The sequence below is a fragment of the Somniosus microcephalus genome, chromosome 30 (assembly GCF_052327205.1).
Source record: "Somniosus microcephalus isolate GS21.2 chromosome 30, FLI_Smic_1.0, whole genome shotgun sequence".
Lineage (NCBI taxonomy): Eukaryota > Metazoa > Chordata > Chondrichthyes > Squaliformes > Somniosidae > Somniosus > Somniosus microcephalus.
Genome location: NC_141016.1, coordinates 35707341 through 35728593, shown reverse-complemented (window position 1 = coordinate 35728593; position 21253 = coordinate 35707341). Strand labels below are relative to the sequence as shown.

Here is a 21253-nt window from a genome sequence, read left to right as displayed (position 1 = left end):
AATTCCAGCACATTGTCACAGGGACGATGAAGCTACTGGGCCGGAAATGGCGGTCGGAGGCTTCCCGCGGGCGAATGCCTCTGAACCACAAGTAAACTCCACACCTACCTGGTGCCTCTGGACCTTTGGACACTTGTGCTCCTGGGCCTCCAGGCATATGCCTTTGTCAAGGCCCACGTATCTCAGGAGCACATGCGGTGCGCAAGCATCCCTGGGATCACATGGGCCAATCCAACAAATCAAACGGGATTCTCATTATGCTCATGGTGGCATAGTGGTTAGCACTGTTGCCTCACAGCGCCAGAGACCCGGGTTCGAATCCGGCCTCGGGCGACTGTCTGTGTGGAGTTTGCACATTCTCCCCGTGTTTGCGTGGGTTTTCTCCGGGTGCTCCGGTTTCCTCCCACAGTCCAAAGATGTGCAGGTTAGGTTGATTGGCTATGATAAATTGACCCTTAGTGTTAGGGGGATTAAATACGTGGGGTTACAGGGATAGGGTGGCATATGTGTTGTTGTAGGGGTTACGGGGATCGGGTGGGATATGTGTCAGTGCAGGCTCGATGGGCCGAAATGGCCTCTATCTGCACTGTGGGGTTTCTGTGATTTCTGTGAAGGCTTGCATTTATATAGCGCCTTTCACGACAACCGGACTGAAGTACTTTTGGAGTGCAGTTACTGTTGTAATGTGAGAAATGCGGCAGCCAAGTTGCGCACAGCAAGCTCCCACAAACAGCAATGTGATAATGACTGAAAAATCTGTCCTTGTTATGTTGATTGAGGATAAATATTTACATACGCAATCCACATAAGTATAATAGGAATCCCCTAAATAATACATTTTAACAAACCTGCAATAAAAGTAAATCATCACATGGTCAAAATTCATTAAAATAAAATTGAATTAAACATTTAAAACGAAAATTTAATTTTTGAATAATAAATGTAAACTTTTTTCAAGGCGCATAAAATAACGTAAACTAAATTTAAAGCTGTTTATATGTTTAAATCATTTAAATAAATATATTTTTCTATGTATTTAAATGCTTACACTGGTACAAGAAGGCATTACTCCTGCTTGTACCAGGTGTAAGGGTTGTGTGGGCATTCGCTGGGCAGTAGTTGGGCATATAACTGAACCCGGCGCCAGCGAATGTCCATTTCCTGCGGATGAGCATGATCTGTCAAACAGAATCTTGACAGATTGCAAGTTCTGTGTTTTTGTGCATGTGCATCACATGTGGAAACACGGAACTTGTGGGAAACTTATGACCATGTATGTTGTGTGTATGCGATCATAGGCCCTGGAAAATCCGGGCCATTATGTTGTCTGCTCCGATGTCCTGAACAACCTCTCCAATAACCATCCATATTCTGTGTTTGACAGTTTTTGCTTCCATTGACTCGCTCAATCAGATTGAATATTACACCAGTAACATTTTGGGTGACACTGACCCGGGATCAGAAAATCCTGAAAGGAACTCCTCCAGTATTCAGGGTGGTTACATTTTTACTTCCTACAATCTCTTTTTTGGACTTCACACTTTCTACTACCTAAAACCAACAACTAAAGATAACAGAGCTTACTTGCCGATGAATGACACTGCCAGGGACCCGTAGTACCGGACAGTGGTTTTAGTTACAAAATATTGTAGAAATAATTTGGATTTGAAACAAAATCATGTTAATTTCCCCCAATAGTCTAATGGAATTTTTTTTTCATTCCTGGATTGGCTGGCAAGGCCAGCATTTATTGCCCATCCCTAATTGCTCTTGAGAAGGTGGAGGTGAGATGCCTTCTTGAACCGCTGGAGTCCCTGTGGTGAAGGTACTCCCACAGTGCAGTTACGGAGGGAGTTCCAGGAGTTTGACCCAACGACGATGAAGGAATGTTGATATATTTCCATGTCCGAATGGTGTGCAACTTAGAGGGGAACTTGCAGTTGATGGTGGTCCCAGCTGCCTGCTGCCCTTGTCCTTCTAGGTGGTAGAGGTTGCAGGTTTGGGAGGTGCTGCTGAAGAAGCGTTGGCAAGTTGTTGCAGTGCATCTTGTAGATGGTACACACTGCAGCCACGGTACGCTCGTGTTGGAGGGAGTGAATATTTAAGATTTTGGATGGGGTGCCAACCAAGCGGTTGCATTATCCTCGATGGTGTGTATCTTAGAGTGTTGCAGGAGCTGCACTTATCCTGGCAAGCGGAGAGAATTCCATCAAACTCCTGACTTGTGCCTTGTAGATGGTGGAAAGGCTTTCAGGAGTCAGGAAATGAGACAATCGCCACAGAAGTACCAGCCTCTGATCTGCTCTTCCAGCCATAGTATTTATGTGACTGGTCAATGGTGACACCTTCCATTACTTTGCTGGTGATTGAGAATAGACTGATGGGGCGGTAATTGGCCGGATTGGATTTGTCCTGCTTTTTGTGAACGGTTCATACCTGGGCAGATTCTACATTGTCGGGTAAATGCCAGTGTTGTAACTGAACTGGGACAGCTTGGCTAGAGGTGCGGCTGTTTCTGGAGCACAGGTCTTCAGCCGGCAAGTTGTCAGAGCCCATAGTCTTTGCTGTATCCAGTGCATTCAGCCATTTTTTTATATCACGTGGAGTGAATTGAATTGGCTGAAGACTGGCTTCTGTGATATTGGAGACCTGAGGAGGAGGCCGATATGGATCATCCACTCGGCACTTCCGGCTGAAGATGGTTGCAAACATTGAAGCCTTGTATTTTTCACTCACGTGCTAAGCTCCGCCATCATTGGGGATGGGGATATTGATGAAGCCTCTTCCTCCCATTAGATATTTCATTATCCGCCACCATTCACTACTGGATGTGGCAGGACTGCAGAGCTTTGATCTGAACCGTTGATTCTGTAAGTTCTGTAACCTTGCTGCCCTCAGTGCTTCTTCCAAGTGGTGTTCAACATGGAGGAGTACTGATTCAGCAGCTGAGGGAGGGTGGTAGGTGGTAATCATCAGCTGGTTTCCTTGCCCAGCTCGACCTGAAGCCATAAGACTTCATGGTTCTGGAGTCAATGTTCAGCACTCCCATTACCACTCCCCCCAGAATGTATAGCACTGTACCGCCACCTCTGGTGGGTCTATCCTGCCGGTGGGACAGGACATACCCAGGGATGGTGATGGTGGAGTCTGGGACATTGGCTTAAAGGTGTGATTCTGTGAGTATCACTATGTCAGGCTGTTGCTTGCTAGTCTGAGGGACAGCTCGCCCAATTTTGGAACAAGTCCGCAGATGTTAATGAGGAGGACTTTGCAGGGTCGACTGGGCTGGGTGTGTCGCTGTCGTATTCAAGGTGGATCATGATCAGGAAACCCCGCTCACTCTCTCTGTACTAACCGACTGTGTTATACACTATTTTCTCTGCTCTGATACCGGAGGTCTTACCTGTACTAATGGACTGTACATTATTGTGTCTGACTGCTGGGAGGGCCGACATTTATGTTCCATCTCTAGTTGCCCTGATAAGGTAGTGGTGGGCCTTCCTCTGAACCACTACAGTCCTTGTAGTGAATGATCGCCCACAATGGTGTCAGTTACCAAATTCCAGGATATTGTAACAGGGACGATGAAGGTATTTTGTTGTCTGCTCCTATGTGCTAATCAATCTCTCCAATAACCATCCATTTTTTGTGTTTGACAGTTTCGGGTTCCATTGACTCCCTCAATCAGATCGGATATTACACCAGTGACATTTTGGGTGACAATGATCCGGGTTCAGAAATACCTGAAAGGAACTCCTCCAGTCTTCAGGGTGGGTACATTTTTACTTCCTATAATCTTATTTCCGACTTCAAGCTCTCTACCACGTAAACCAACAACTAAAGACATCAGAACTTACTCGTCGAAAAATGAGACTGCCAAGGATCCGTAGTACTGGACAGTGATTTTAGTTACAAAATATTGTGGAAATACTTTTGATTTGAAATAACATCTTATCGACTTCCCCCAATGATATAATGGAAGGAAACATTCAGTTCATTGTGTTTCCTCACACGGCTCTATGGGCCGTGAAATGTGAAATGTATGCGTAGGTTGGGTGGGTGATTCAGTGGGAAATGTGTGACTTTAAAACGGAGACTAAACTGCCTCGACACGACATGGTCCAATCATTGCCCCAGATAACCCCACTTCACCCGAAGACCACATTGGTCCACTCTCCCGCCCTGCAAGGCCCGGGTAGATTGATTTATAATAATATCATTCTGAGCACTCAGTGCTGGCATTTGGTTTCAGTGGAAATCTCTATTTCCTCCCAGGTCCGGTTCCGGGCGATTATGACGATGTCGAGACTGGAGTCACTGACACTCAGGGCGTCACTTTCTGCTGGACGGTGGTCCTGATGATCTCCTCACACTCAGAAGTGCCGGCGGTGATCTCTCCACTCTCGGTGAGTTACATCTCTGACATTCCCGCAGTCAACAGCCCTCTGTTTAGGAATGGACTGGCGCTGTTTTAAATTCCTTTCAATCGGCGGTGACACAGGGAGTTGGTTGATTTAAGTCCACGCTGTGATTACAGGAAATGAAGTGTTCTAGAAAAGAGATGTCCTAGAAAAGAGATCCTGATGCTGTTCAGTGTGGATTATCTTCCTTGTTAATACTCGCACCAGGAATCATTCCAGTGCTCAAACTGAACCGCCCGATTCTCGGATATTAGATGCACCTCGTCTGCTGTCACCCAGCGATAAAACCCAGCACGGGTGTGTGGGTAGAAACAATTCTCTTCCACTCACAGACCAACAAAGTCCAGCCCCTTCACCAAATTGACAGATATATGTGACCCACACTGATGCGGGTTTTACCGCCATCATTAACCCATAATCTGTCTCTCCCACAGTGTACAGCTCTCAGACCCGCACTGATCCCGGTTTACCGGTTCCTTCCACTCCTGGTAACAATGACCATGTTCACTGTGACACGTTCACAACCCCGGACATTCCGCCACCGATGGGCAGTGATTGTGTGGCTGAAAATGTTACATCTACGTCAAGCCGGTAAGAGAAATTTTTTATTATATGTTGCATTGTTTGTGCCCCAGTGCTGGGTGAGTGTCCAGTCCCGGGTGGATTCTACTGTGTGACAATGGGCAGTGTGTTCAACCGTTAGTGATACTGAAACTAGCAGAGAGAACATGCTGTGTATTTACTGTGGAAATAAATACCCCATTATACTGGCTGTAATTAATTCAATTCTGTGATTGTGGGGAGTGTCTTTAACGGCAAACTATATTGAAACTATCAGAGAGATTATGTTTATTTATTAGTTAAATAAAAGTCAAATAGAAGTGACATATCAGGGAGAATATTGTGAGTAGTGAAAAAGACTGCATTTGATTGTATATTGTGTTGGTGAATTGTTTAATCCTCTCTCTCTCTCTCAAGCTGTTTGTTTTTTCCTTTCAGGTAAAAGTCAGCGGAAAATCCCGGATGCGATGTCCCGGGGCGTGTCACAGAGTAGCGGGAAATATTGTGTGTGAAATCTGAGAGAATATACATTAACTTTTCGAACAATGTGTACATGCTGAATGTGCTTCTCTTCACGATATAAACAACACTTTAGTTTATCAATCGCCATGTTAATTTGTTTGGAAATAAATAGATTTAGCTCTTTATATTTTGGCTGCGTTCTGCTTAATTAAAATTATAAAACAAAGAATGTATTCGGATCATTGCTCTGTCTATATTAATACTGTAAGACACTGCTCTGCGTGGATTAATCAACTCTGTAACAGAGATTAAGAACCTATGTTTATTGTTGAAGGTTTTATATGAACTTCATTTTGTAACCGCTTCACTTTTTCATCCTCTATTTAAGATGGTTCTCAACCTGCAGGGGGGTCAAATGATGTATATAGCGTTTAAAAATATAAAATGCATTTTATAAATATTATGTTTGAAATTTGTGCCTTTGTCGATGTTCATGTTTTTATTATGTCCCATGAGTAAACACACACAAATTCCTAGATACAGCAGAATATTGTTTTACTGCACGACACCTGCCCCTGGGAATTCGGCGTATGGCGGGAGACCCGGAGAATCTGATCAGAGTTCCACGGCCACTGTTATTGGACTTTAATTCTAAAAGCTAAATACTTCAGTTATTCAGACGCAGTGAGCAATGATCACTCAATCAGCAAAACGACTGTACCGTGCAGTGTCCGCCGGCAGGTGGCGAACATTATTATAAATAAAAACAGAAAATGCTGGAACCACTCAGCAGGTCAGGCAGCATCTGTGGAAAGAGAAACAGTTAACGTTTCACGTCAGTGATATCTTCAGAAATCTAAAATGTTAGAGATTAACCGCTTTTAGTAAATAAAGAGCCAGGGAAAAGGGGCATTGAAAAGATCAAAAGGCTGAAGGTCTGTGATTGGATGGAGGGCAGGAGTGATTCAGTGAATCCTCGCTTCCCTCACTCTGATCCATGTCCCTGTGAACTTGCAGCATTCCATTCTCTCAGGTACAAACCTGACATTATCATTAAATCTGCTGATAAGGGAGTCGCTGTTGTTGTGTGATGAAAATAGCGCCACCTTGTGGAGTCTAAACACAAAGGCCCACAATTTGCGATCAGAGGTTTCCCGCGGGTGGAAGCCTCCGACCTGTGAAAAATCTCCGCATTTCCCTGGTGGCCCGGGAGGTTTGGAGTCTCGCGATCCTGGGTTTCTCCGGGTCCGCGCGGGCAGAGGCCCAGGGATCTCAGGTGCGCATGCGGGTCACAAGCACCCCTGGGATCACATGGGCCAGCTCAACCAATAAAAGAAGGGAATCCCCATTCATACTTCTGGGAGTTTCGTGCGTCCGGAGCGCCCATAAATATGAATGTGGATCACTTTAAAAATACACGAACTCATAAAATAAATAAATAAATTACATAGTTAATATTAATTAAAATGCCTTTTAATGCTATTGTAATCGAAAAATTAATGTTTTGAATAAATATGTATTAACGGAACTAATAATAATCTTAACTTATTGGACAGGGATTTTAATGTATAAATGTGTGATAACTTTTTATTTAGCTTTTTTTAAACTCTTATTCTGGTAACAGCAGGCCTTACACCTGCATTTATCAGGCATAAGAATTTCACAGGCATTCAGCGGGCGTAAGTTGGGCAAATAGCGGAAATCTCCACCGGCAGAGGCCCATCTCCCTGGGATACGGAGGATCTGTCAAGAAGATTCCGATGCCTAATTCTGGAACCAGCGCGGCCCCTACGGTCACGTACACATCTCGTACACACCCGTAGGTGTCGCAAAATACACCCCAAACTCTGACATCTCCTCGTCCCTCCCCCGCACCGTGACCCCACCACCGAACATCAAGCAATCCTTTCCCAGACTGGCACTGACCTCATCTCCTCTGGAGATCTTCACCGCACGGCCTCCAAACTCATAGCCCACTAACCTGGCACAGCCCCTGCTGCCTCCTTTCAAACATCCACAGACAGGACCCCGCCGGTAGAACAATCATATCAACCTGTTAATGCCCCCGGAACTGATTTCTTCCTATCACAACTGTAAATGTTCTCCCCTTGTCTAATCTCTTCTGACGCCATTCACCTTTTTCACCATTCCAGTTTCTTGGTCATAGCCGTCTCCTTTTCACCATAGATGTCCAGTCCTTCTACAACCTCACTCCCACCAGGAAGCCCAGTCGCTCTACACCTCCACATCACCAGGATGGGCTGCGGTCCCTGCGCTTCTTCCATACATGGAGGCCCAACCAATCCTGATCCACAACCACCCTCCTCCACCTGGCACACACTCGGTCTCACATTAAACAGCTTTTCCTTTGACGCTGCTCACTTCCTCCAAATAAATTTGTCACTGGTGAACCTATATGGGTCCAAGCTATGCCGGTCTTTTAACGTTATATATGGAATATATATTCCTTGCTTCAGACCAAGTCAGGTCACATCCTTGACATCTTTTATCTGGTGCGTTGATGTCTGTGCGGCTTCCTGCTCAAGCCGTGAACTGAAAAATTTCATCAATTTTGCTTTAAATTCCACCGTTTCACATGGCCAACTCGAACTCTTCCCTTCCGTTCTTGACTTCCTGTCTACATGTCTTGGGTTAGGTTGTTTAAAGTGAATCCCACAGCTACCTTGATCATACTTCCTCCAAACCTGCTTCGAGTAAGGTCTCCATTCCATTCTCCCAGTTTCCCTGTCTGTATCACACGATGATGCCACCTTCAATACTGGTGCCTCAACAATGCCCTCCTTTTTGCTTTCCAAGGATTCCCCTCCACAGAGGTTGACAGGACCCTCGACTGTGGATGGAGAGAAAACACAGCGAACTACAAGCCAGTTAGCCTGATATCAGTCATCGGGAAAATGCTGGAATCCATTGTTAAGGAAGTGGTATCAGGGCACTTAGAAAATCATAACATGATTAGGTAGAGTCAACATGGTTTTATGAAAGGGAAATCATGTTTGACAAATTCATTAGTGTTTTTTAAGCATGTACCTAGCAGGGTAAATAAAGGGGAACCAGTGGCTGTAGTATACTTGGAATTCCAAAAGGCAATTGACAAGGTGCCACGTAAAAGGTTATTACATATGATTAGGGCTCATGGGATTGGAGGTAATATAGTAGTATGGATTGAGGATTGGTTAACATACAGAAAACAGAGTAGGAATAAAAAAATCTTTTTCATGTTGGCTGGCTGTATCTAGTGTGGTGGCGCAAGGATCAGTATTGGGGCCTCAGCTATTTACAATCTATATTAATGACCTAGGTGAAGGGACCGTGTGTAATGTATCCAAGTTTGCTGCAGATGCAAAGCTAGGTGGAACAGTAAGCTGTGAGGAGAAACAGTCTGCACTGGGATATAGATAAACTAAGTGAGTGGGTAGTAAGGTGGCACATGGAGTATAATGTAGGGAAATGTGAGGTTATTCACATTGATTCAGCCAGGTGTGTGCACATAGCGACCTTGCATTAACCTCTTCAGCAATCTCCAGCCAGGCAGCCTTTGTCTGTGAGGAGGCTTCCTCCGGTCTTCAGGAGTCATAGGTTCATCGAGTCAGAACGGCACAGAAGGAGGCCATTCGGCCCATCGAGACCGGACCGGCTTTCTGCTGAGCAATCCAGTCAGCCCCATTCCCCTGCCCTATCCCCGTAGCCCTGCAAGTTTATTTCCCTCAAGTGCCTATCCAGTCTCCCCTTGAAAACATTGAGTGTCTCCGCTTCCACCACATCTGTCGGCAGCGAATTCCAGGTCCTCACCACTCGCTGCATAAAAAGGTTTTTCCTCACAGCAACCCCGTATCTCTTGCCCAAAATCTTAAATCTGTGTCCCCGTGTCATTGTACCATCAACTAGTGGGAACAGCCTTTCCTCGTTAGCGTATCCAAACCTGTCATAATCTGTACACCTCCATCAGATCACCCCTCAGCCACCTTTGCTGTAATGAAAACAAATCCAGCTTCTCCAACCTGTTCTTGTAGCTAAGATCCCCCATCCCCAGAACCATTCTGGTAAATCTCCTCTGCACCCTCTCAAGGGTCTTCACATCCTTCCTAAAGTGTGTGGTCCAGAACTGGACGCAATACTCCAGTTGTGGCCTAACCAGCACTTTATAAAGATTCAGCATCGTGTCATTACATTTGTACTCAATATCTCTATTTATGAAACACAAGATCTCATATGCTTTGCTAACCACACTCTTAATATGTCCCGCCACCTTCAGGGACCTAAGCTCATTAACTCCCAGGTCCCTCTGACGCTGCACACTCTTTAAAATTGTGCCATTAAGTGTATATTGCCTCTCCCAGTTCCTTCTGCCAAATTGCATCACCTCACACTTCTCTGTATTAAATTCCATCTGCCAATTGTCTGCCCATTCTGCTCGCTTTCCTATGTCCTGTTCCAGTTGATTGGTATCATTCTCACTGTTTGCTACACCCCAAGTCTGGTGTCATCGGCAAATATAGAATTTCCAGGTCATTTATATATATCAAAAAAATCAATGGGCCCAGCACTGACCCTAGGGGAACACCACTGTCTACCATCCTCCAGTCTGAAAAACAGCCATTATCCACAATTCGCTGTTTTCTGTCCTTAAGCCAAGTCCATTTCCAAGCTGCCACTGACCCACCTATTCCATGAGCCTCAATTTTGTTAACAACCTTCTGTGTGGTACTTTTTCAAACGCCTTCCTAAAATCTATGTAGACAACATCCATTGCATTCCCTTCATCGATCCTCCGTTACTTCATCAACAATTTCAATTCGATTAGTCAAACATGATCTGCCTTTTACAAGTCCGTGTTGGCTCTCCTTAATTAGCTTAAACGTCTCCAATTTTAGGCTTGATTATTTTTTCTAAAACTTTACCCACCAGTGATGTTAAACTGACCGGCCTGTAGTAACTAGGATTGTCCTTACACCCTTAGGGAACAGAATCTCCCTGCGTCCTCTTACTCCCTGCAAAAGAGCTTGCAGCGAGTCCTCAGTGAATCGGGGAGCAGCCTTGGATTTTGAGCACTCAGGGTCACCTTGGCCCATTCAAGCTGCAGCAGTAACGAGAAATGAGAGGCTGAGGCTACATGGAGCCCTTAAAAACAAGTGTAGCTGTGACCTCATCAGTGCAGAACAACAGACCCGCTCCCAGTCACTGCAGCAGGCAGCGCGCACCACGGGACTAATTGGTCCAACTAAATCAAAATGGGACATCGGGAGCGGCTGAAACCGGCAGCGGGTCCGAAACCCGCCCACCAGGCAACCCGGCTCCATCCCGCCTCCTCTACTAAAATCAAGGCCGGCTGCAAATTTGTCCCGAACTCCATCAAAGTTCTGTTTTTGCTCCCAGCCTGATGTATAATTACCCTGATAACTTTAAGGAAGATAAATTATCTTAACGACAATGTGATTCTGTCTCAGGGAAAGTGCGGGCTCTCCAAATGTGTCACTCGCTAACTTGTGGCCATGGCAACGATGCATCTACTGGTCCTTATCGTCAGTCTGATATTGAGGCAGATTCCTATTGCTTTTTGATAACAGATTCGTTTTGTGGAGTCCATTCCACTGTGTAATATCCACACGGTCCTGCTTTATGCAGCCATGCGCTGTTCTGTCTGGTTCACAGTCACTTTCACCTTTGATCAATTTGTGGTCATTTGTTGCCAAAAGCTCGAAACTAATTATTGCTCCGAGATAATGGCGGCTGTGGTTCTAGGAACAGTGACTATGCTGAATTGTTTAAAGAACATTTTCCAGCTCTTTATGTTAACAGATTGGAATATGCTTGGGAACTCGCCCTGGTTTTGTTTTGTCACAAGCTGGGTTCGCATTTCACGGGTGTGGGGAGCTATCGAATTCCTTCATTATATTCTAACCCCGTGTGTCCCATTTATTCTGATTTTGCTGCTCAATGCTAAAACTGTCAGATACATTTTCGTCCCCAACAGGACCCGTGCCTGCTTCCGAATTTTAGTACCTGCATTTTGCACTGACATTATTTTAAAGGCAAGGCTATACCTAAATCTAAATTAGATGAATGTTTGGAGAAGTATATCCATCAACATAAGTGTATGGACTTGACCCTTGACACTGTCCTGCAAGCTGATCGATCAGATTGGGTCAGAATTTGATTTGAGGAAGATTTAGATATAAAACAAAATTATAAAGATAAAATGCCTGATGGTCCAAAGCTTATTTATGGCCTGTTACGCTCTCTCTAAACAGATAGAGGAGTGTGAAATCCAGTGTGATGAGCTGGAATCTGCTAACTTAGCAGAAAAACAAAGCTTGCAGAGTGAGAAGCAGTCGGTTAAACAGACTCACTGGCTCCCCAGGTTAATATGAAACAATAGGTTTGGAGGAGGTGAATGCATGAGTCCAGCGTGAGAATTCATAGCTGAGCGATGATGTGTCAGAGCTAGATCGAGCATTCAGAATGGTGCTTCAGGACAGAAGTGATGGCACCCCAGCCCGGCATGAGGTTGAAAAGGCCATCCGACAACTGAAGGACAACAAGGCCTCAGGAGCAGATGGAATCCCCGCTGAGAAATTAAAGTATGGCAGACAAGCACTACTGGCGTGAATTCATGAACTCATTTCTCTTATCTCAGAGACGCCGTAATTGTGACCATCTTCAAGAAAGGTGACAAGTCTGATTGCCGTAATTACAGAGCAGTTTCCCTGTTGTCTGACACAGGGAAAGACATCGCAAGAATCCTCCTCAATCGCCTTTTCCCAGTGGCCGATGAGCTCCTCCCAGAGTTGCAATGTGCATTGCGCCCAATAAGGAGCACAATGAACATGATCTTCACCGCACTTCAATTACAAGAGAAAAGCGGGGAACAGGGGTACATGGCCTTCTTTGATCTCACAAAGGCCTTCAACACTGTCAACCATGAGGGATTCTGGAGTGACCTCCTCAAATTCGGCTGCCCTCAAAAGTTTGTCACCATCCTCCGCCTGCTTCACGACGACATGCAAGCCGTGATCCTGACCAACGGTTCCACAACAGACCCAATTCACATATGAACCGGGGTCAAACCAGGCTGTGTCATCGCACCAACGCTCTTCTCCATCTTCCTTGCTGCAATGCTCCATCTCACCCTCAGTAAGCTCCCCACTGGAGTGGAGCTAATTTACAGAACAAACTGGAAACTGTTCAACCTCCGTCACCTCCAGTCCAGATCCAAGGTCGTCCCATTCCCTGTCATCGAATTACAGTATGCAGACGACGCTTGCATTTGCGGTCACTCGGAGATCGAACTCCAAACCATCGTCAACACCTTCATCAAAGCATACGAGTGCATGGGCATTATACTAAACATCCGTAAGACAAATGTCCTCTACCAACCTGCCCCCGCCACACGGTACTGCCCCCCAATTATCAAAATCCATGACAAGGACTTGGACAACGTGGACCACATTCCATACCTGGGGAGCCTACCGTCAACAAGGGCAGATGTCAATGACGATGTCCAACACCACCTTCAGTGTGCCAGTGCAGCCTTCGGTCGCCTGAGGAAGGGAGTGTTGAAGACCAGGACCTCAAACCCAGCAGCAAGCTCATGGTCTACAGAGCAGCAGTGATACCTGCCCTGCTGTATGCCTCAGGGACATGGACCATGTACAGCGGGCACCACAAAGCACTGGTGCAGTACCACCAATGCTGCCTCTGCAAGATCCTGCAAATCCATTGGCAGGATAGGCGCACCAAGGTCAGTGTTATCGCTCAGGCCAACATCCCCAGCATCGAAGCTTTAACCACGCTCGATCAGCTCCGATGGACTGCTCACATTGTCCACATGCCCAATACGAGACTCCCAAAGCAAACACTCTACTAGGAGCTCCGGCATGGAAAGAGAGCCCCAGGTGGGCAGAGGAAACGCTTCAAGGACACCCTCAAAGCCTCCTTGAAAAAGTGTAACATCCCCATTCACCCCTGGGAATCCCTGGCCCAAGGCCGCTCAAAGTGAAGGAGAGGCATCAGGGAAGGCGGCAAACACCTCGAGTCTGACAGTTTAAGCATTGCGCAGGCAGCGCAAGGAGCGCACTTTAACCCAAGCACCCCACCCACCAGCCCCTTCAACCACCGTCTGTCCCATCTGTGACAGAGATTGTAGGTCCCGCATTGGACTCATCAGTCACCTGTGAACTCATTTTTAATGTGGAAGCAAGTCATCCTCGGTTCCGCGGGACTGCCTAAGGGTAGTGTGGCGAGCTGTAACATGGAGACAACATACGCTGCCTCTGTGTCCGAGGGCCGATCAGCGGTGGCTGCCCTGTATCCCCCAGTAGCTGCCCCCAGAGCTAGTAAAAGAGGGTAATCAGTTGGGACAGGGCTTGAGATCTGAATCTGACAGTGAGGGTGATGTGCTTCTGATAGAGGCAGTGCAGAGATCAGGACAGGGGCCGGTGCCTCCGGTATCGGGGTTGTTGCGGTCAGTCCTGCAATACCCAGATGCAGATGCAGATAATGTGGAGCCATCAGCAGCTGCAGCAGATGCTGCTCCGACCTCAGGGAAAATTTTAAAAGAATTAGCAAAGGATGGAGGGATGTTCGACCCTGACAAGTGATCGATCTTTGAGCATGTTAGGCAGGTGGAAGATGTGAGGATCAGGCTGCAAATACAGCCGGAGGACCTGATACGGCTTCTTCCTCTCAGCCTCCCTGTGGACAATGGCGCTCGATTCCCGCTCATGGTCAAGAGGGCAGGAAAACTCCCCAGCAGTTGTTGGGAAGTTACAGCAGTCTCTACAGCCGGAGGAATCAGGGTGGCCTTGGTTCCTGGGACTAGGCAGAGTCCCAGTGAAGTCCCGGTTGAGTATTGTGATGGGTTATGGTGCTGATGGACGCGTGTCCCTGAACTGCCCCAGGCTGCCGGTAACTTGTCTCACAGAAAGTCGCTAGTTCGAGGTCTTCAGCCTGCCTTGCAGCCGCGCCTGGAGGAATCATGTCACTGGCAAACGCTCTGCTTTTCCCATTTACAAGCGGCTCTGATTCGCCTGTGGAGCAGCCGGAGATAGGCACCGGGATGCAACAAGCCAAAACTAGCCGGGTTTGAGGAGCCCAACCAGCAACAGCAGGTGGAGCCACTGATAGCAGAGGGGCTGATCAGAGCGATAATTGGGGGCCGGATCTGGAATCCACCGCCTCACAGCCCTGGGTGGAATCAGGATCGCGGGAGCGGACCCGGCCCGGGAAGGTGGAGCACAAAAACCTGATGCCGGGGAAACCCGGGCAATGGACCCCGCCCACAAATACTGTCTGACCAATTAGATCACAGCAACACTCCTGTCGCTCACTGGCGTTTGAGAGTCCCGCCCACATTGTGACATTGGGTTCTGAGAGCCCCGCCCACATTGTGATGGATGAGGGGTCTGGGAGCCCCGCCCACATTGTGACGGATGGAGTGTCTGGGAGCCCCGCCCACATTGTGACTGATGGGGTGTCTGGGAGCCCCGCCCACATTGTGATGGATGGGGGGTCTGAGAGCCCCGCCCACATTGTGAGAGATGGGGGTCTGGGATTGACGGTTTCGGGCCTCGCGGGTGGTCCTGGCACCGCTCCAATTTGACGACGAATGATTGCTTGTTTAATCTCACCAACCGACTGCTGATGTTCCCAGGAAAGGTGACAGAGGAGGTTATATGAGAACATAAGAAATACGAGCAGGACTAGGCCATACCGCTCTCGAGCCTGCTCCACCTTTCAATAAGATCATGGCTGATCATCAACACCAACTCCACTTTCCCACCCGATCCCCATATCCCTCGATTTCCCAGAGTGCAAAAATCTATCGTTCTCTGTCTTGAATATACTCAACGACTGAGGATTCACAGCCCTCTGGGGCAGAGAATTCAGAAGATTCATAGCCCTCTGAGTGAAGAAATTCTTCCTCATCTCTGTCCTAAATGGCTGACCCGTTATCCTGAGACTATGACCCCTAGTTCTAGACTCTGCAGCCATTGGAAACAATCTCTCCGCATCTACCTTGTCAAGCCCTCGAAGAATTTGATTCGTTTCAATTAGAACACCTCTCATTCTTCTAAACTCCAGAGAATATAGACCATTCTACTCAATCTCTCCTCATAGGAAAGCCCATTCATCCCAGGAGTCAATCTAGTGAACCTTCATTGCACCCACTCTAAGGCAAGTATATCCTTCCTTAGGTAAGGAGACCAAAACTGTGCACAGTACACCAGGTAAAGCCTCACCAAATCCCATATAATTGCAGCAAGACTTCCTTATTCTTATATTGCAACCTGCTTGCAAAAAAGACTAACATACCATTTGCCTTCCTAATTGCTTGTGGTACCTGCATGTTAACTTCCTCTGATTTGTGTACAAGGGCTCCCAAATCACTCTCAAGATCACCATGTACTCATCTCTGACATTTTACGAAATATTCTCCTTTCCCATCTTTCCTGCCGAAGTGGATAATTTTACACTTCCACACATTATACTCCATCTGCCAGCTTCTTGCCTAATCACTTAACTCGTCTATATCCCTTTGCAGCCACTTTACATCCTCCTCACAGCTTACTTTCCCACCGGTTATATGCAATCACAACACGGTTGCAGTGGCTATAAAAGATGGAGACCTGGGTCTGGATGTTCTGCTCATGTGTCTCCCAGAACTGAAACAATTAGAACCCATGGCGGAGTTTCATACTGACTTCATCACTCATAAACCTGACTGTGGCAGGGCCAGTACAGAAGGTAAGTCTCTCATCCTGACCCACTTCACCAGAGACAGCAACCCTCTCTGAGAAAGACAGTACCCTCACCCCATAGCCTGACAGTACCCCTACCCTAGAGAGACAGTACCCCTACCCCAAAGACTGGCAGTAGCCCTACCCTAGAGAGGCAGTCCCTCTACCCCATAGATTGGCAATACCCCTACTTTAGAGAGAGAGAGTACCCCTACCCCATTGATTGGCAATATACCTATACTAGAGAGACAGTAACCCCGCTCAAAAATTGGCAATAAGCCTATACTAGAGAGACAGTACACCTACCCCATAGATTGGCAGTACACCTATACTGGAGAGAAATTTCCCCTACCCAAGAGAGAGAGACTATCCTCCCGAGAGAGACCGCAACACTACACGAGCGAGGGAGTAACCTAGTTTCGAAAAACTGTACCCCAGACAAGAGAGCCAGTAACCCTACCAGAGAGGAGAGTGAGAGGCAACATTGCTAAGTTAGAGAGAGAGCACCCCTGACTGACAGAAGCAGTTTGGCTTCCCGAGAGAGAAAGTACCACTACCGTGAGATATATTATGCCTTCTGCAGAGAGACAGAACCTCAGCTGAGAGAGAAAATGCCCGAATGAGACAGTGCCCGAGGGAGACAGTGCCACTACCCGAGAGAAACATTACCCTTACCCGAGAGAGACAGTGCCACTTCCCGAGAGAGACGGTGCCCATACAGGAGAGAGACAGTGCCCCAACCTGAGAGAGACATTACTCCTACCCGAGAGAGAAAGTACCCCTACATGAGAGAGACAGTACCCCTATATGAGCGAGACAGTACACCAAGCTGAGAGCGACATTGCCCCTACCCGACAGAGACAGTACACCTACATGAGCGAGACCGTAAACCTACAGGAGAGTGGAAGTGCCCCTACCCGAGAGGCATTACCCCTACCCGAGAGAGACAGTGCCCCTTCCCGAGAGGCAATACCCATACTCGAGAGAGACAGTACCCCTACCCAAGAGAGACAGTGCACATACCCAAGAGGGACAGCGCCCCTACCCGAGAGACACTGTACCCCTACCATAGATTGAACACCTCCCTGATAGAGACAGTTCCCTTAACCGGGAGAGAGAGTACATCTACCCGAGAGAGACTGTACCTCTACCTGAGACAGAATTTGCAAAATGGGACAAACATCCAATTGAGATCCTACATGCAGAATTCTGTAAAAGTATCCTCCGGACTCAAAGGAAAACCGTAAACAATGCATGCAGGGCAGAACTATGCCAATATCCATTAATAATCACTATCCAAAAAAGCGCCACCACATTTTGGAAAAACCTAGAAATGAGCAACCCCCAATGCTATCATTACGAAGCCCTGAAATTCCAAGAGAGGACCATAAAGAAGAATACCCTCAGTCAACTAGTCCTGGGACTCAGTGAAATAACTACCAACACTACTAACAATAACCAACCCAAGGACAGTGACAGTGTAACACAAAGAATTCGACCCAACATAATCGTCGCTAAGCAAAAGGAAAAATAAGAATATAAGAACATAAGAACATAAGAAATAGGAGCAGGAGTAGGCCAATCGGCCCCTCGAGCCTGCTCCACCATTCAATAAGATCATGGCTGATCTGATCCTAACCTCAAATCTTCTATCACTCTGCATCCAACCGAACCCATGTGATCTCCCGGGAGAGGCGAAAAACCAGATAAAGACCCAATGGCCAATTTGGGAGAAAAAAATCTGGGAAATTCCTCTCCGACCCATCTAGGCGATCGAAATTCTTCCAGGAGATCACTCTGTCCCTATATTTTCTACAGTACTTACCTTCTGTAAAGGCGATCTCCACCCCAGCCAGGAACAGGAATAAAACCATCTCCTGAAATCTAACAGAATTAGAACACAGTAGGAGCAGAACAAGGCTACACGGCCCCTGGGCCCGCTCCACTACCCACAGGGCCATGACCATTCCGAACCCAGACTCATGTCCAATTTCCTGCCCGCTCCCCGTAACCCTTTATTCCCTTTACTTCTAGGAAACTATCTATTTCTGTTTTAAATTTATTTAATGATGTAGCTTCCACAGCTTTCTGGGGCAGCAAATTCCACAAACCTACCACCCTCTGAGTGAAGAAGTTTCTCCTCATCTCAGTTTTGAATGAGCAGCCCCTTATTTTAAGATTATGCCCCCTAGTTCTAGTTTCACCCATCATTGGGAACATCCTCACCGCATCCACCCGATCAAGCCCCTTCACAATCTTATATGTTTCAATAAGATCGCCTCTCATTCTTCTGAACTCCAATGAGTAGAGTCCCAATCTACTCAACCTCTCCTCATATGACCACCCCCTCATCCCCGGGATTAACCGAGTGAACCTTCTTTGTACTGACTCGAGAGCAAGTATGTCTTTTCTTAAGTATGGACACCAAAACTGTATGCAGTATTCCAGGTGCGGCCTCACCAATACCTTGTACAACTGCAGCAATACCTCCCTGTTTTTATATTCCAACCCCCTAGCAATATGTCATATTGGGCAGAAACAACAAAAACCCAAAGCAAACTCAATTGCTACTTGGCCCTAAACAGACAATACAACTTGGCTGATTACCTGACCAGGGTAAAGCATAGCAAAATGAGAAAAACCTTGACAATGTACAGACTTAGTGAACATAGCCTGGCGATCGAAAAAGGTAGACACAGGCAGACCCAGCTACCAAGAGAGGATAGGATATTCTCTCACTGCAGTCAGGGAGTGGTGGAGACAGAGATGCACTTCCTCACAGCGTGTAGAAAATATCAGGGCATAAGGGAGAATTTCTACCCAAAATTCACAAAAATATGCCCGGAATTCAGGAATTTGAATGACGACCCAAAATTCCCATACCTACTAGGTGAAGAGAGAAATTGTGTAACCTTAGCGGCACACTATGTTACAGCTTGCCATAAACAGAGGGACAACCACTAAATATAAGAAAAGAGTATATAAAAATTATATGAATGTATACTTATACACTCAGGGATACATCTGTTTGTACACTGTATGGATAGATCTGTATTTTTGTGTACAACCGTGAATGTTATTCGATGCTTTGGCAACATAAGATGTACCTTGTCATGCCAATAAAGCGATTTGAATTGAATTGAATTGAATTGACAGAGAGTACCCCTACCCGAGAGAGACAGTACCCCTACCTAAGAGAGAATGTTCCCCTACCCGAGAGTGACAGTACCCTTACTCGAGAGAGACACGACGTCTACTTGAGAGAGACACTACATCTACTTGAGAGAGACACTATCTCTACTTGAGAGAGACACTACCTCTACCTGAGAGAGACTGTGCCCCTACCCGAGAGAGACAGTATACCCTTCCCGAGAGAGACAGTGTCCCTACCCGAGAGAGACAGTACCCCTTCCCGAGAGAGACAGTACCTCTACCCAAGAGAGACAATACCCCTTCCCGAGAGAGACAGTGTCCCTACCCGAGAGAGATAGTACCCCTAACCGAGAGAGACAGTATCCCTACCCGAGAGAAACAGTACACCTACCAGAGAGTGACAGTGCCCCTACCCGAGAGTGACAGTACCCCGACCCGAGAAAGACGGTACACCTACCCATGAGATATGGGTACATATTCCTGTAAGAATTAATGTGTCAGCATGGAACATTGAAACCTATGAATATTTTGAGATCACTACTGGAGTTAGTAATTTAGTGTATGAATTATATCTGATACTCGAATAATATCACTCACATGCCCAATATCACTTACATGGTTGTCAGGCTAGTTCACCATAGAGATCGCAGCGACACGTCAGGAGTGGTATGAAGTGTCCTTGGAGGAAGTTGGAACTGGAACTGCCTGTTGGAACAGATAATGGAGAATTTTAGCACTATTAAATAGAGAGAAGGCAGTTGGGATCGATATACCCATGATTGATGGGATTAGAGAACAGGCAATACAAGGGTCATTGACGGTGGAAAACATGCACAACTTTGCAGAAAATTTGAGGGAAGTACAAAGTGCTTTCAATAAGTTGAGCAGTAATATCAATGCAATGATGACTAAAAGATAAAGGGAAACGGCCTGTGGATTGACAGGACCGTATTTTCCGTTCGGAGGTTTCCTGCGTGCGGTTCTGGAATAAATCCACGGTCTTACCCGAGGGTTCTCAAGGTCCGGACACTTCCGCTCCTGGGCCTCTCCAACTGGAAATGTGCAGGGCCCACGTATCCCAGAGGCACATGCGGTTCGCAAGCGTCCCTGGGATCATGTGGGCCATGGGGAGCCAATCAAAGAAGGGAACCTCCCTTCATACACTTGACAGATAGACCTGTCCAATATATGAATCGAGATCACCCCAAAAACAATCAAACATTCAATATATATTGTTTTTAAATCACGTTATTAAAATTAGTTGAAAGTACATTAAAATTAAATATTTTAAACAAAAATTTAACTTTTTTACAAAAATAACTAACCTAACTAAACTGGGTTAAAATAAACTTACCTGTTTTTAAAGCATTTTTAAATGATAAATGAGCGATTTTTTTCTTTTTTCAAATCTTATGCTGTTACAGGCCTTACACCTGCTTACTCCCGACCTCTCTCCTCTTGGAAAGTGCGCTTGTGTGTGAACAGTGAGTGAAAGCAACGATGGGTATGGATGTGAAGCCCTCCTCAGTGGAATATCCCGCCGGCACAGGAATATTGTGCTTTCTTACCGGCCCTGGTGAGTGACCAGAATTTCCCTGGCAAGTGAAGATCTGAACTTCGAGAAGGGAGTTGGTGTCCTCAGAGGACAGTGGGCATATTCGGGTGAAGTTCTGTGGATTGGGGTGGAAAGAGGGGCGGATGTATCGGGGATTCTGTTACATTTCAATTCCCAGCTCCTCCAGCTCGAGGGTTTGGCAACCCTCCAGGATTGCTTGGGATTCTCCAGTAAGGAAAGGATAATCTCCAGGACACGGCTGCAAGCAAAACTCTGGGAAAATATCATCGGGGGCATTAAAAAGTATCTATTTTTTTCAATTTCGTTGAACAATGCCCTGAAAT

The 21253-nt window shown here is 46.5% G+C and overlaps 1 long non-coding RNA gene and 1 pseudogene across 2 annotated transcripts; one reads left to right on the top strand and one right to left on the bottom strand.

Annotated features, from left to right (window-relative positions):
• LOC147098133 (scavenger receptor cysteine-rich domain-containing protein DMBT1-like) overlaps positions 1–5016 on the top strand; it is a 56773-nt pseudogene extending 51757 nt beyond the window's left edge.
• Positions 5017–6187: 1171 nt separating this feature from the next.
• LOC147098132 (uncharacterized) lies at positions 6188–20923 on the bottom strand. 2 transcript variants are annotated; one of them, XR_015074284.1, is made up of 3 exons: positions 20709–20923; positions 19970–20059; positions 6188–6249 (listed from the first exon to the last, which is right to left on the bottom strand). It is a non-coding gene; the product is annotated as an uncharacterized LOC147098132 (long non-coding RNA). The 2 variants fall into 2 exon arrangements; XR_015074285.1 differs by lacking the exon at positions 20709–20923 and adding an exon at positions 20360–20425.
• Positions 20924–21253: the final 330 nt, after the last annotated feature.